Source organism: Camelus dromedarius, chromosome 18 (assembly GCF_036321535.1).
Source record: "Camelus dromedarius isolate mCamDro1 chromosome 18, mCamDro1.pat, whole genome shotgun sequence".
Lineage (NCBI taxonomy): Eukaryota > Metazoa > Chordata > Mammalia > Artiodactyla > Camelidae > Camelus > Camelus dromedarius.
Window position 1 is genome coordinate 19,715,714 of NC_087453.1, and position 12,794 is coordinate 19,728,507.

General features: G+C 39.5%; 1 protein-coding gene across 7 annotated transcripts in view; it reads left to right on the forward strand.

Moving 5' to 3' along the window:
- Positions 1 to 9,469: 9,469 nt before the first annotated feature.
- Positions 9,470 to 12,794, forward strand: part of NCOA6 (nuclear receptor coactivator 6) — an 86,090-nt gene continuing 82,765 nt past the window's right edge. For 5 of the 7 annotated variants that reach the window (XM_031433949.2, XM_064475746.1, XM_064475747.1 and 2 more), the window contains exon 1: positions 9,471 to 9,675. The gene's annotated coding sequence lies outside the window, so the exon portion shown is untranslated. Of the gene's footprint in view, positions 9,676 to 12,133; positions 12,231 to 12,794 lie in introns of all 7 variants that reach the window. The other 2 variants (XM_031433947.2, XM_064475749.1) reach the window with 2 other exon arrangements.

Genomic DNA, 12,794 nt, shown 5'->3' on the forward strand with positions numbered 1-12,794 from the left:
GAGTCAACTTTGTGGGGGGTCATAACAATATCCGCCATCTATGTGAGACTTACACTAACAAAAATAATTAATAACAATAATTATAATTATAGATAGACTCTATTGAACACTTAATGTGTGTCAGGCTCTATGTTAAATGCTTTATGTGGATAATCTCAATTACATTATAAAATCTTCATTACAAACCTCATGAGGTAGTACTAACATTATTCCCATTGTACAGATGGGAAACTAGCAAAAAGAGGTTAAAGGACTTGTCTAATGTTCCTCTTGTAGTAAATGAAAGAACTGGGATTCAATCTCAGGTTGTTCAACTCCTAATGTGTGCTCTTAACCATCTGCACAACTATTAGGTAAACTGTTATAAAGTATATTTTATATAGTATATATCAGACAAAAAGTACATTTTATAGATTATGTCATTCATGCATGCATGTATCTATTCGTTATATTGTAGACACTTTGTTAGGCACTGGAGATTCAGAATTGAACAAGACAATTTTTATGGATTTGCAGTCTGCAGGGGGAGTCAAACATTAAAGCAATAAGGACATAGATAATTAGAGTAATTGCCAACAGGATAAGCTCTTGGAGGAATGCGGCAAGAATGTATAACAGGAAAATTAATCTAGTTCAGTAGTGGGGTGGAATCAGCAAAGGCTTCCCCAAGGAAATGATGAGGATGAGTAGGATTGACAGGAAAGGATTTGGTGTGGGAAGTAGAAATGTCATTTTAGGCAAAGGGAACAGTATGTGCAAAGGGCTCATGAGGAGGTAGAAGAATGCCAGTATATTCTTCCAGTCAACAAACTTTTTCTGCAAAGGGCCAGAAATGAATATTTCAATCTTTTAATCCGTATGGTCCTAGTAGTAACAACTCAGTTTTGCTATTGTAGAGCAAAAGCAGGCATAGACGATATGTAAATGAATGGGTGCGGCTGTATTCCCATAAAACTGTATTTTACAAAAAACAGGAACCAATTTGGCCTAAGGGCTGTAGTTTGCTGACCCCTATTCTAGAGCATACGGAGGATAAGGATATGAGATGAAGCTGATGCGGTAGGTACAACACTCTTCTGAGGCTGATACTAATTTCCCCATTTTATGGATCTGGAAAATGTAGTTCAGAGACATGCAGTAACTTGCCCAAGGCCACCCAGCTGACAGTTGGCAGATCCATGATATAAAAGCAGTCTGTCTGACTCCAAAGATCATATCCCTCTCTTCTTAAAAAAACCACAAACTTTATTATTTTATCTGATTTCAGATGTAACAGTTATTCAAATATCAAACATTTCATAAGTATATGGATGATCTATGCCCTCAAAATCTCAACTTTCCAAAAATTTCATATCAATGATTTAGTACATATCCCTCCAACTACTTTTTTTTCTGTGGATATGTTCTATTTAAGAGTAAAAATGGGATTATATTATTTACAGTGTCTATGACTTCCTTTTTTTTATTTACCAATATAGCATGGGCATTTTTCTATGTCAATATCAAGATATATGGATTTACCTAATTATTTATAATCATGCATCATAGTTTATTAAATAGTTTAACCAATTTCCTATTGATGGCTATGATTGGGTGGTTTCCAGTGCAGCTTTGAACATCCTTGCCCTGATAGCTTTAGGGTGCTTAAATCACACCTGTGGTCATACCAATTCTCCCAGGCTATCTTTCAAGTGACAGAGTTACAGGACCTTCTATACAGCAGGCTTTTGGGGGTTACATAGGTGTCTTAGAGTCATTTTCTTTCATAAATATACAAATAATGACAGCTTTGAATAAAAGATTTGTTCAGGAGAATACTTTCCTATATATCAAAACAAAATTCTGATATCTTGGAAAATGTTTTATCACCCAGTATATGAAATGTTATATTTTATTCTACAAATATTTCCTTTAGTGTCTACTCTGTGCTGTGCACTGCCTGAGGCACTGGGAACGCTGACAAACAAGATAGACAAGGTCCTTGCCTGTCTGGACTTTGTATCTTTTAATAATTTTTACCTTATTCAGATTGTACTATTTTGATCTATCATAGAAAACATAAATTTACCTCATATTGAGAACCTAACTTTAGCTGACTATGAAATAAAGAGATAAGAAGCTTGTAAATTTAGGGAATTTTTATGATACTCTCTCAGGCCTCACATAACTCCAGGATATAACTATTTGCTTCTTAAATTGAGTATTTTGGGTACTTCCTTCATATCTTGGTTAAGGTATCAAGCTTCCTGATTTCAAAACTTACTACAGGTATATACATCTATCAAAATTCATCAAATTGTACATCTGAAATATGTGTAGTTTACTCTACAGGAATCATACCACAATAAAGGTGTTTAGAAAAACTTACTACAAAGTTACAGTAATTAAAACAGTGTGCTCGTGGCATGAGAATGAACATATTAATGGAGTAGAATTGGGAGTCCAGAAATAAACCCATATATCTGTGGTGAACTGATTTTTCACAAGGGTGCCAAGATGATTCAATGGAAAAAGAATAGTCTCTTCAGCAAACGATGTTGGTACAACTAAATATTCACATTGAAAAGAATGAAGTTTGACCCTTAGCTCACACCACATACAAAAAGTAACTCACAATGGATCAAAGACCTAAATGTAACTGCTAAAACTATAAAACTCATAGAAAGAAACATCGAAGTAAATCTTCATGATTTTGGATTTGCCAATGGTTTCTTAGATATGACACTAAAAGCACAAAAAACAAAGAAATAAACTACATCAAAATTAAACATTTTTGTGCATCGAAGGGCATTATCAAGAGAGTGAGTCTTCCAAGGCAATAGAAGAAAAAGCAAAAATAAACAAATGGGACCTAACCAAACTTAGAAGCTTTTGCACAGCAAAGGAAACCATAAACAAAATGAGAAGACAATCTATGAACTGGGAGAAAGTATTTGCAAATGATGTGACTGACAAGGGCTTAACTTCCAAAATATACAAACAGCTCATACAACTTAATCACAAAAAAACCAAACAACCCAATCAAAACATGAGCAGAAGACCTAAATAGACATTTCTCCAAAGAAGCACACAGATGGTGAGAAGGCACATGAAAAGATATTTAACATTGCTAATCATCAGGGAAAAGCAAATCAAAACCACAATGAAGTACCACCTCACACCAGTCAGAATGGCCATTATTAAAAAGCCTACAAATAACAAATGCTGGAGAAAGTGTAGAGAAAAGGGAACCCTCCTACACTGTTGATGGGAATGCAAATTGGTGCAGCTACTATAGAAAACATGGAAGTTCCTTAAAAACATAAAAATAGAGTTGCCATATGACCCAGCAATTCCACTCCTGGGCATATATCCAGAGAAAACTCTAATTTGAAAAGATACATGCACCCCAATTTTCATAGCAGCACTATTTACAATTGCCAAGACATGGAAGCAACCTAAATATCCATTGACAGATGAATGGATAAAGAATATTTGGTCTATATATACAGTGGAATACTACTCATCTATAACAAAGAATGAAATAATGCCACTTGCAGCAACATGGATGGACCTAGAGATTACCATACTAAGTGAAGTAAGTCAGAAAGAGAAAGACAAATACTACCTGATATCACTTATATGTGGAATCTAAAATATAACACAAATGAACTATTTACAAGACAGAAACAGACTCACAGACATAGAAAACAAACATGGTTACCAAAGGAAAAAGTGAGGGAGGAATAAATTAGGAGTTTGGGATTAGCAGATACAAAATACTATATATAAAATAAATAAACAAGGTCCTACTGTATAGCACAGAAAACTATATTCAATATCCTGTAATAAATTATAATAGAAAAGAATATGAGAAAATATGTAATATATGTGTAACTGAATCACCTTGCTGTACACCAGAAACTAACACAAACTTGTAAATCAACTGTACTTCAATAAAAAAAAAGAGAGTGAAAAGACAACCCAAAAATGAGAAAAATGTTTGCAATCACATTATCTGATAAGTATCTAGTACCCAGAATGTATAAAGAACAGTTACAGTTCAACAACTCAATTAAAAGATGGGCAAAGGACCTGAAAAGACATTTCTCCAAAGAAGACATACAAATGTCCATTAACGGATGAATGGCTAAACAAAAAGTGGTATGTTCATACAATGAAATATTCAGCCTTTAAAGGGAATGAAATACAGACAGAGGCTACAACATGAAAACGTTATGCTAAGTGAAAATAGCCAGACACAAAAGGTCACATATTGTATGATTCTACTTATACAGTGTATCAAAAAATAGGCAAATATATACAGAAGGCAAATTAGTGGTTGCTTATGAAAGGGAAAATGGGGGATTGGGAGGAGGGCAATATCTAAAAGGTACAGGGTTCCTTTTTGATGATGAAAATGTTCTAAAAATTTAACTGATGGTGGTCGGACTTATCTGTGGTCGGACTTATCTGTGATGATACTAAAAAAAAACATTGAATTGTACACTTTAAATGAGTGAATTGTGTGGTATGTGAATTATATCTCAATAAAGCTGTTTTAAGTAGAGAAAGGATTCGCCAATATCAATGAGAGCTGAAGACATGCAAACTTTATGACCCAGCAATCCTAGCTGTAGGTATATATCTGACAGAAGATCACACACATGTTCATCCAAAGTCAAGGGCAAGAATGGTCATAGTAGTACCATTAAAAATAGACCTAAAGTGGAAACTGAAATGCTCATCATCAGGAGAATGGATAAATTGTGATATATTCAAATAATGAAATGTATGTAACAATGAAAAGGAACAAACTACAACTACATACACCAATATGAATCTCAAAAAACTCAAAACTGAGCAAAAGAAGCCAGATGCAAAATAGCACTTTTTGTATGATTCCATTTATATAAAGTTCAACACTCAGTGAGCCTAATCTATGAAATTAGAAGTCAGGATACTGTTTACTGTTGAGGGTAAATGACTGGAAAGGGAGAACAAATTGGCTTTTGTGGGGCTAATGTTCTATTTCTTGATTTGGGTGTTGGTTAGACATGTGTGTTCCTTTTCTTTGAAAATTCATCAGGCTTTACACTTATAATTTGTGTATTTTTATGTCTTTATGTTATATTCTAATAAAAAACTTAAGATTTTCAGAATATCTTTGAAAACAGGCTTTTAAGTCCCAAGACGATTGCTCCTATTTTTGTGATAACTTCTTGATACTCTTCCATTTTTTTCATTGTATAGTTATTACTCTATTTTTCAATCTTTTTTTTTCTAAGAGCAAGCCATTGCTTGCCCATATTAAGCCTTAATGCAAAGTAGAAGTGACCTCTCTTCAAGACACTTTATTTCCTATTGTCTGAAAATTGTGGAGCGGATTTTGTAACAACAAGGCACTTTACTGCCATCTACTGGTACATTGCCACAGCAAAGCAATACATTACAATGTCTACCAGTGAGTGGTACCCGCTTAGATGTGACATGCTCCTGCAAGAAACAACTTTCCTATCTAAATGTAATAACCTCACCATTTGGCACTTCAGTGACAAACCCTGCAAATAGTAGAGTGCTGACACTCATTACGTTTTTCTTTTTTTCCTGTCTGATGTTATTCTTAAAGACATGGTTCAAGTATTCACTATTAGTTGTATCACTGCAAAGCTTAAGCTTATTTGGACAAACATATGAAAGTAGAAGTTCAATAAATGCCAATCAAATTCTTTACATCAAAGAATAATTGATTTGCTTTTTCTTTACCTAAGTCTGAATCCAGAACAATCCTGGATGTCTTAGGACTACTTTTCTAGCTCAAAACATTCTGTGAAACAGCCGATAACCTTTTCAGAAGCCTCCATTAATGTGCTGATTGTTCAGGCCATCAGAGGTGCAAGGCACTCTCCTAAACATTTTATATCTACTAATTCATTTAATCCTCTAATCCCTATCTGTACAGTACCCATTATCTGCACTTTACAGATGAGGCAACTGTAGCACAAAAATTTAAGTTATATTACAAGGAATGATATTTCAAAAATACTTTCTTTGGGGAGCTTATAGTCTATTAGGAATACAAAACAAAAGGAAAAACATGTAAGGATTAAAAAAGAAGAAACTAGAGAAGAAAATGCTTTGAACCCTGTAGGACAAGTCATTTTTCTCCTTTCGGTCCCAGTTTCCTCATCTGCATAACAAGAAGTTTGGACTTATCCAAGGATACATAGCTAATAAATGACAGAGCTAGAATCTGAACTTGAGAATTTTGGCTTCAGAGCTCAGTCTTGTAATCACTGTGCTATACTTAGTGCCAGTTCATGGCCTGTTTCTGTTCTTTGCTGCCTTCCTGTGGGCAACAAATATCTATGTTACCTATGCTCCTGCTACTTTCACCTATGGGATATGTAGGTGCCCAAGTGGGCCCCTGAATGCAACTCCCTGCATTCTTGCCAATCCCAGGAAAACCTCTAACCTTTGATTTAAGGACAGGGATAACAAGGTTAAAAAAATGAAGATATTGGCTTAGGTTCTGGTATATATTTTTTAATTATGGTAAAATTATATAACATAAAATTTGCCATTTTAACTATTTTTAAGTGTATAGCTCTGTGGCATTATTGTGCAACCATTACCACTATCCATCTCCAGAACATTTTTTTATCTTCCCCAACTGAAATTCTGTACTCCTGAAATAGTAACTATCCATTACTCCCTCTCTTCAGTACTTGGCAATCAGTATCCTACTTTCTGTCTCTATGAACTGACTACTCTAGGAATCTAATATAAGAGGAATCAGATAGTATTTGTCCTTTTGTGACTGGCTTATTTCACTTAGCATAGTATCTTCAAGGTTCACCCATGTTACAGCATGTGTCAAAGTTTCCTTCCTTTTTAAGGCTGAATAATATTCCATCATTTGTATATGCCACATTTTGCTTATCCATTCATCTGACAGACACTTGGGTTGCTTCCACTTTTGGCTATGGTGAATAATGCTGCTATAAACATGGGTGTACAAATATCTGTTCAAGTCCCTGTTTCTACTTTTTAGGGGTAAATATCCAGAAGTGGGATTGCTGGATCATATGGTAATTCTATATGTAACTTTTTGAGGAAACTTCAAACTGTTTTCCACAGCTGCTGAACCATTTACATTCCCACCAGCAACACATAAGTGTTCCAATTTCTCCATATCCTCACCAACACTTGTGATTTTGTTTTGAGTGTGTGTTTTTTAATAATAGCCATTCTATTACGAATGAATTGAATTCATAGAATTCATTCCATATGAGTGAAGTGGTCTTATTGCGTTTTTGATTTGCATTGCCCCAGTGACTAGTGATGTGGAATGTCTTTTCATGTGCTTAAAGGCCATTTGTATGTCTTCTTTAGAGAAATGTCTATTCAGGTCCTTCACCAAGTTTTAAATTGGATTTTTGTTGTTGCTGAGTTTCTAGAATCTTTCAGAGCTTTCTTACCTTTAGAAATTTTTGTGAGACTTGGAGGTGTGTTGATGATGTCATAGTCTCTGGGCTGGCTTTTGGCAGAATCCTTGTCTCTGTAGGATATAATAACCAGAGTTTCTCATTCAGTATTTCAGATTAATTAGTCAATCAAGTAATTCATTAATTGTATCATTATCCAAAGAGTCACTCTTTGATTATATCAGATTTCCAGGCTAATACGAAAGAGTACATGCTCATTTATTTATAAGAAGTTCAAGAATTGCCAAAGTTGACCTATGGTCTAGAACTTAGAATAATAGTAGTTACCTCTGGGGAGCAAGTATTGACTTGGGTGGGGGACAAATTCTGGGTTGATAATTCCCTAACTTGATCTAGGTGGTGGTAACACAGGAACATAGGTGAAAGTTATTAGGTATACATGTAAAATGTTTGCATTTTCTTGTACCTAAATTATATCTTGCTTTTTAAAAGTTAAAAGAAAAAAAATTTTGAATTTATTTCTCAGGCTGTTGTAAATCCTTTTGGTGTTAACTTTATGGGCTCAAGTGTCTGAGGTGCCCCTTTGGCCACCTGTGGTTCATTTTATTTTTCTCTGCCCCTCTGGGCCCAGCACCAGCACAGTACTCAGGATTCACACACAGCAAATATTTATTGAAGGTTTCCTCTGTGTCAGGCACTGTGCTATGTACTGAGGAAACATAGGTAAACAAGGTGGTTAAAGTCTCTCTCCTAATGGGGCCCAAAGTCTAGTGGTGAAGACAGGAATTAAACAACTTAGTGCATCCTATTGAGGATGAGTAAGAAAACCTATGAGTAAGAAAACCTATCTGGAGAATCCTCAAGGAAGGTATCCTTGGGTTAGTGATGTTTGAGCTGGGATCTGAAGGCTGATGAATTATTTAAGTGGGGAGCATTTCAGGCAGAGGGATCAGCATGTGCAAGGGTCCTGAGAAGAGAGGAAGTACAATGTGTGAAGATCAATGTAGTTACAGCCCACAGAGAAGGGAAGAGGGCCCTGAGATAAGTCTGGAGATGTGGGAAGGACAACAGTGAGACAGCTATTTGGCCTTTATCTTAAGAGCAACTTGGAACCATCAAATAGTTTTAAATAGGGGAGAGACGTGAATAGATTTCTGACTTAGAAACATTACTCTAACAGTAGGGTGGAGAATAGATTTGAGTGGAGCCAGGGAGAATGTGAAAAGGCCTTAGATGGCTACTGCACCAATCCAAGCACAGAGTGTGTGCTTAATAAATATTTGGGGAGTGAAAGGACTCCTATCCCTTTTTCTTAGATGAGACCAGTATGCCTGTGCTATGCAATCAGCTAACAACCCCCCAGCTCATCTACCTAATGTGGTGCTCGTAATAGACCCTTAACTCCCATTTTACAGATGAGAAAGCTGAGGTTCAGAGGCAAAGAAAATCACACAGCTATTAAGTGCAAAAGCCAGATGGGAATTCAGGCCTGTATGATACACATTAAGTCCAGTGCTGGGAAAGCCTCCCTACATTTGGGGAGAGTGGAGGGGGCCACACTCCTTTGTACCTACGGAGCTTGCTAGGGTAATGGTGATGGGAAAAAGTAGAGAGGGACTTATAGGCAAATAATAAAGGCTAAAGTTGTCTATATCACCATTAACGTTATTAGACTATGTGTCAGGCACTGTGCCAAGTGCTTTCCATGTCTTCCCTCATTTCCTCTTTCCAAACACTATTATTATCCCCACATTTCAGGTGCATAAACGGAAGCTTGGAGAGTTGACTTGCCCAAGGATACTTGGCTAGAGGGCTCCTATAGAAATGTGCAATGACTCCAAAGTGGCGGCAGCAACCACTGGCGATATTACAGCGCCAGGAGACACATATATCTAACAGTCCCGAGTTCTAAGCTCTGCACCCAAGTGAGCCGGCGCACGCTCGGCCTCGCGGTCCCTGAGACGTTTGGTCACGTGGCCAAAGCCCCGCCCCCAGGTCTGTCCCGCCCCCTCCCGCGCTCCCTCCCTCTCTCCCTCCCTCCCCCTCCCTCTCTGGCCCGGTCCGGCCCATCCCCCTCCCCGCCGGCTCCCTGAGGCCCAGCCGGGTCGGGCTGCGGGCGGCCGGGCGCCGACGGCCGGACTGACGGGCACACACGAAGACGGACGGGCGGACACACGGAGGGCCGCGGGCACGCACGGCCCGGGCCGGTGCTCCGAGGCCCGCCCGAGAGGGCTGGGGCCGCGCTCAGGTGAGGTGACGGCGACGCGGGCCCGTAAGGGGTGGGCCCGCCGGGCGTCCAAGGTGCCGGCTCGGCTGGCTCGGCTAGAAGGAGGCGCCGCCCGGGCCCGGCGCGGGAAAATGGCGCCGGCCGACAGTGGAGCATAGCCCCTGTGCGGGCCCGGCCCGGAGCCGCCCCGCCCGCCGCGCTCGTGTCCCCGTCGCCATGTTGGGGAGCGGGCCCTGGGCCTGCGGGCGGGGGCGCTGGAGGAGCGGGGCACAGTCCGGGTGGGGAGGGTGTGGGACGCGGGGTCTGGGGCACGGAGGGAGTGCTGGGCCAGCCGGGGTCTGCACGGGGTGGCGCTCCAGCCCCGAGGAACTGGCGGGAGCCGGGCGTGGGGTCGTGGCCGGGGTTGCGGCGAGAGGACGCTAGGTCCAAACGGAACCGGGGTCGGGATCTGTGGGGCTCGTGGGACAAGACATGGAGCAGGGTTAGGCTGTGGGCGGTGTTCAGGACCCCAAGTAGGTAGGGCCCGGTGGGGCGTGGGATCCGAGCTCAGGCTGTCAGGGCTGGGACAGTTCTTTGAGGTGGTGGTGAGAGGGTTGATTAGAAATTGGGGCCCTTTAGGTACAGACGGGGGTATCAGATTGGGGCAGTGCTCAGAGTCGCGGGGCAAGTCTGTATAACTCTCAAGGGACTGAGGAGTGGGTGTCCTCAGGATCCTCCATTCCTTAAGGAGGAGAGCAACAGGAAAAAGGAAGGCTTTGATGAGGAAGCGAGAAAAGAAGGACTGAGGTTTGGATGCAGGACCTGGTCAGCAAAAAGGGTCCAGAGTGGTACTGGTTGACAAGAAGAGAGAGAGCCTCCGTCAACTTAGGGAGTTTGTGTGTGTCTTTAAAAGGAGGGACTGAGCCTGTTTGTGGGCGGTGACCCAAGGTGTCTTCCCAGGAAGGGGACAGCCCCTGTTTTAAGAGCAGGGTCACCTGGGGAGGTCATCAGAAAGGCGTTTTTGAAGCCGTTGAGAATGAAGAGGATTGAATGTGTAAAAACTATAAAGACATTAGAGCATGTAGCGATTCCAGATCTTGTAGTGATTGTAACTGAGACACAGAAAGGTAAAGTTGCCTTCTCAACATCTTACCAGTTAGTGGCAGAAGGGATACTGGAACTCAGGCCTGCTGCCTTCCCATTCAACACACTGCCTTAGAGGAATTTGCTAGCTGAGAGAAAAGTATTAAGAAGTCAAGCATGGCAGCGTACATCAAAGAACTATGAATTAATTTTGTTTTTGTAATGAGTTCAAGTACAAAAGCTGAGGGGGATACAAAAAAGTATAGGTAACCAGCTATTTGATAATTTCTAGTGCACCTCCATTTGTGCAAAGAAGTTATCTTCAGGACCCTTTTGACTTCCAACTTTCTAGTTTTCAGAGATGCTCCTTCTCTTCTATATGTTTACTGTACAGCAGAGGGACACAGAAAACCTAAAAAGGTAACAGTGAACAATGGTAGAGACCCAGGGTCTCTATCATACCAAACTTTAATTGAAGTTTAATCATAATAGAGAAGAGTTCAAAGTCCCCATGGGCTATGATTGAAGGAAATGAGGGAAACTATGCAAATCAGTCATGGTATAGTAGTCCCAGAGCTCCCATGTAATCAAAAAGGACTTGAACAAAAAGATTAGGAGGATGTTAATAGCAATAAGATTTTCAATATATGTTCAATATGTATATAAAACAACTTATTTGTCCTGGGTGTTTCTAATGCAGGAAGGCCTAACCTTGTTTGTGCTATCAGCCCCTTTAGCATCAAGCAAAGCTTATTGATCCCTCTCAGAATAATATTTTTAATTGCATAAAGCAAAATACATTGGATTATAGAGAAACCAATTCGACTGAAATACATGTACCAAAATACACAAATTGTGATATAGTAATATAGATATACTTATTTATCAGCAAATTAAGAAATCAGATTTAGTGGTGGGTCTGATAATTATAATTTTAAAGACTTGATGAACATAAATAATTCTTTAAGATATTTGCAACAATTATATTATGATATAAAGATATCTGTGATTACTGTGGCAGAGTCACAGATACTGCTAATACCAGAATGGTTATTGCCTACATTTGTATTTGAAGAAAATGGTGACTTTCAGTTAGAGAGCTTAGTGAAAATAAAGAGGCAATTTTTTTCCTATCCAAGTCCGTAGACTGCCTCCCAAATTCTGTCTGTGGACCCCAGGTTAAGAAACCACTATTCAGCAGACATTTACTGTGCACTAAGACATCTACTTTCATCAACCATTATGCTAGGCTCTGAGGATTCAGAGGTCTTTAAGACAGGACAGGGTCTTTTCGCTTTAGATATTTAATCCCATAAGAGAAGTGGGCATATAAACAATGATAGTTCAGGATGGTAAATGCTGAAGGAGAGTTATCAGAGGTTCTAAGGACACAGAGGTGGTCATATCTCTGTTCTAGGAATCAGGGAAGATTTTGTGAACCAGTGGCACTTGAGACATGTCCTGAAGGGTAGAGGAGTTTGCCAGATGCAGAGTTGGAAGAGAAGAGCCTTCAGGTAAGGACATGCGTTTTCAGGGAATATAATTTAGTATGGCTGGTGCATAGTGTGTGTATGAAAGAATGATTGGAGGTGAGACTGGGAAGATTATTTGGAACCCGGTTGTGAAGGATCTTGCTAAGGAATTTGGATTGAATCCTTAGTTGATAGAGAGGGATTCAAGGTTTTCAAGTAGTAGAATTATAATGGGGTTTAATTTTTAGCAGGTAAATGGATGTTTTTCAGAGGGAGGGTTGACTGGAGAGCAGGGAAGGACGAGGGCCTGAACTAAGACAGAAGCTGTGAGCTTTGAACAGAGTTACAATTTTCAGATACTGATATAATTAACATTGTGAGTAGTGAGAGAGTAGGGGAAGTTTTTAGATTTCTAGTTTGGGATGGTGGCTGCCAAAGAGGTTTAAAAAATGGTAAAAAGAAAATAAGTGAGAATTGTCACAGATAATAAGGGAGAAGATGTTTTTTGGTCTCTTAATAGACTTTTGGAAGCCATTGCAAAGCTGTCAAGTGTGATGTTGTTTATTGCTTAAGGAAATCAGAGGTGTCAGCTGTACAAGACTGGGA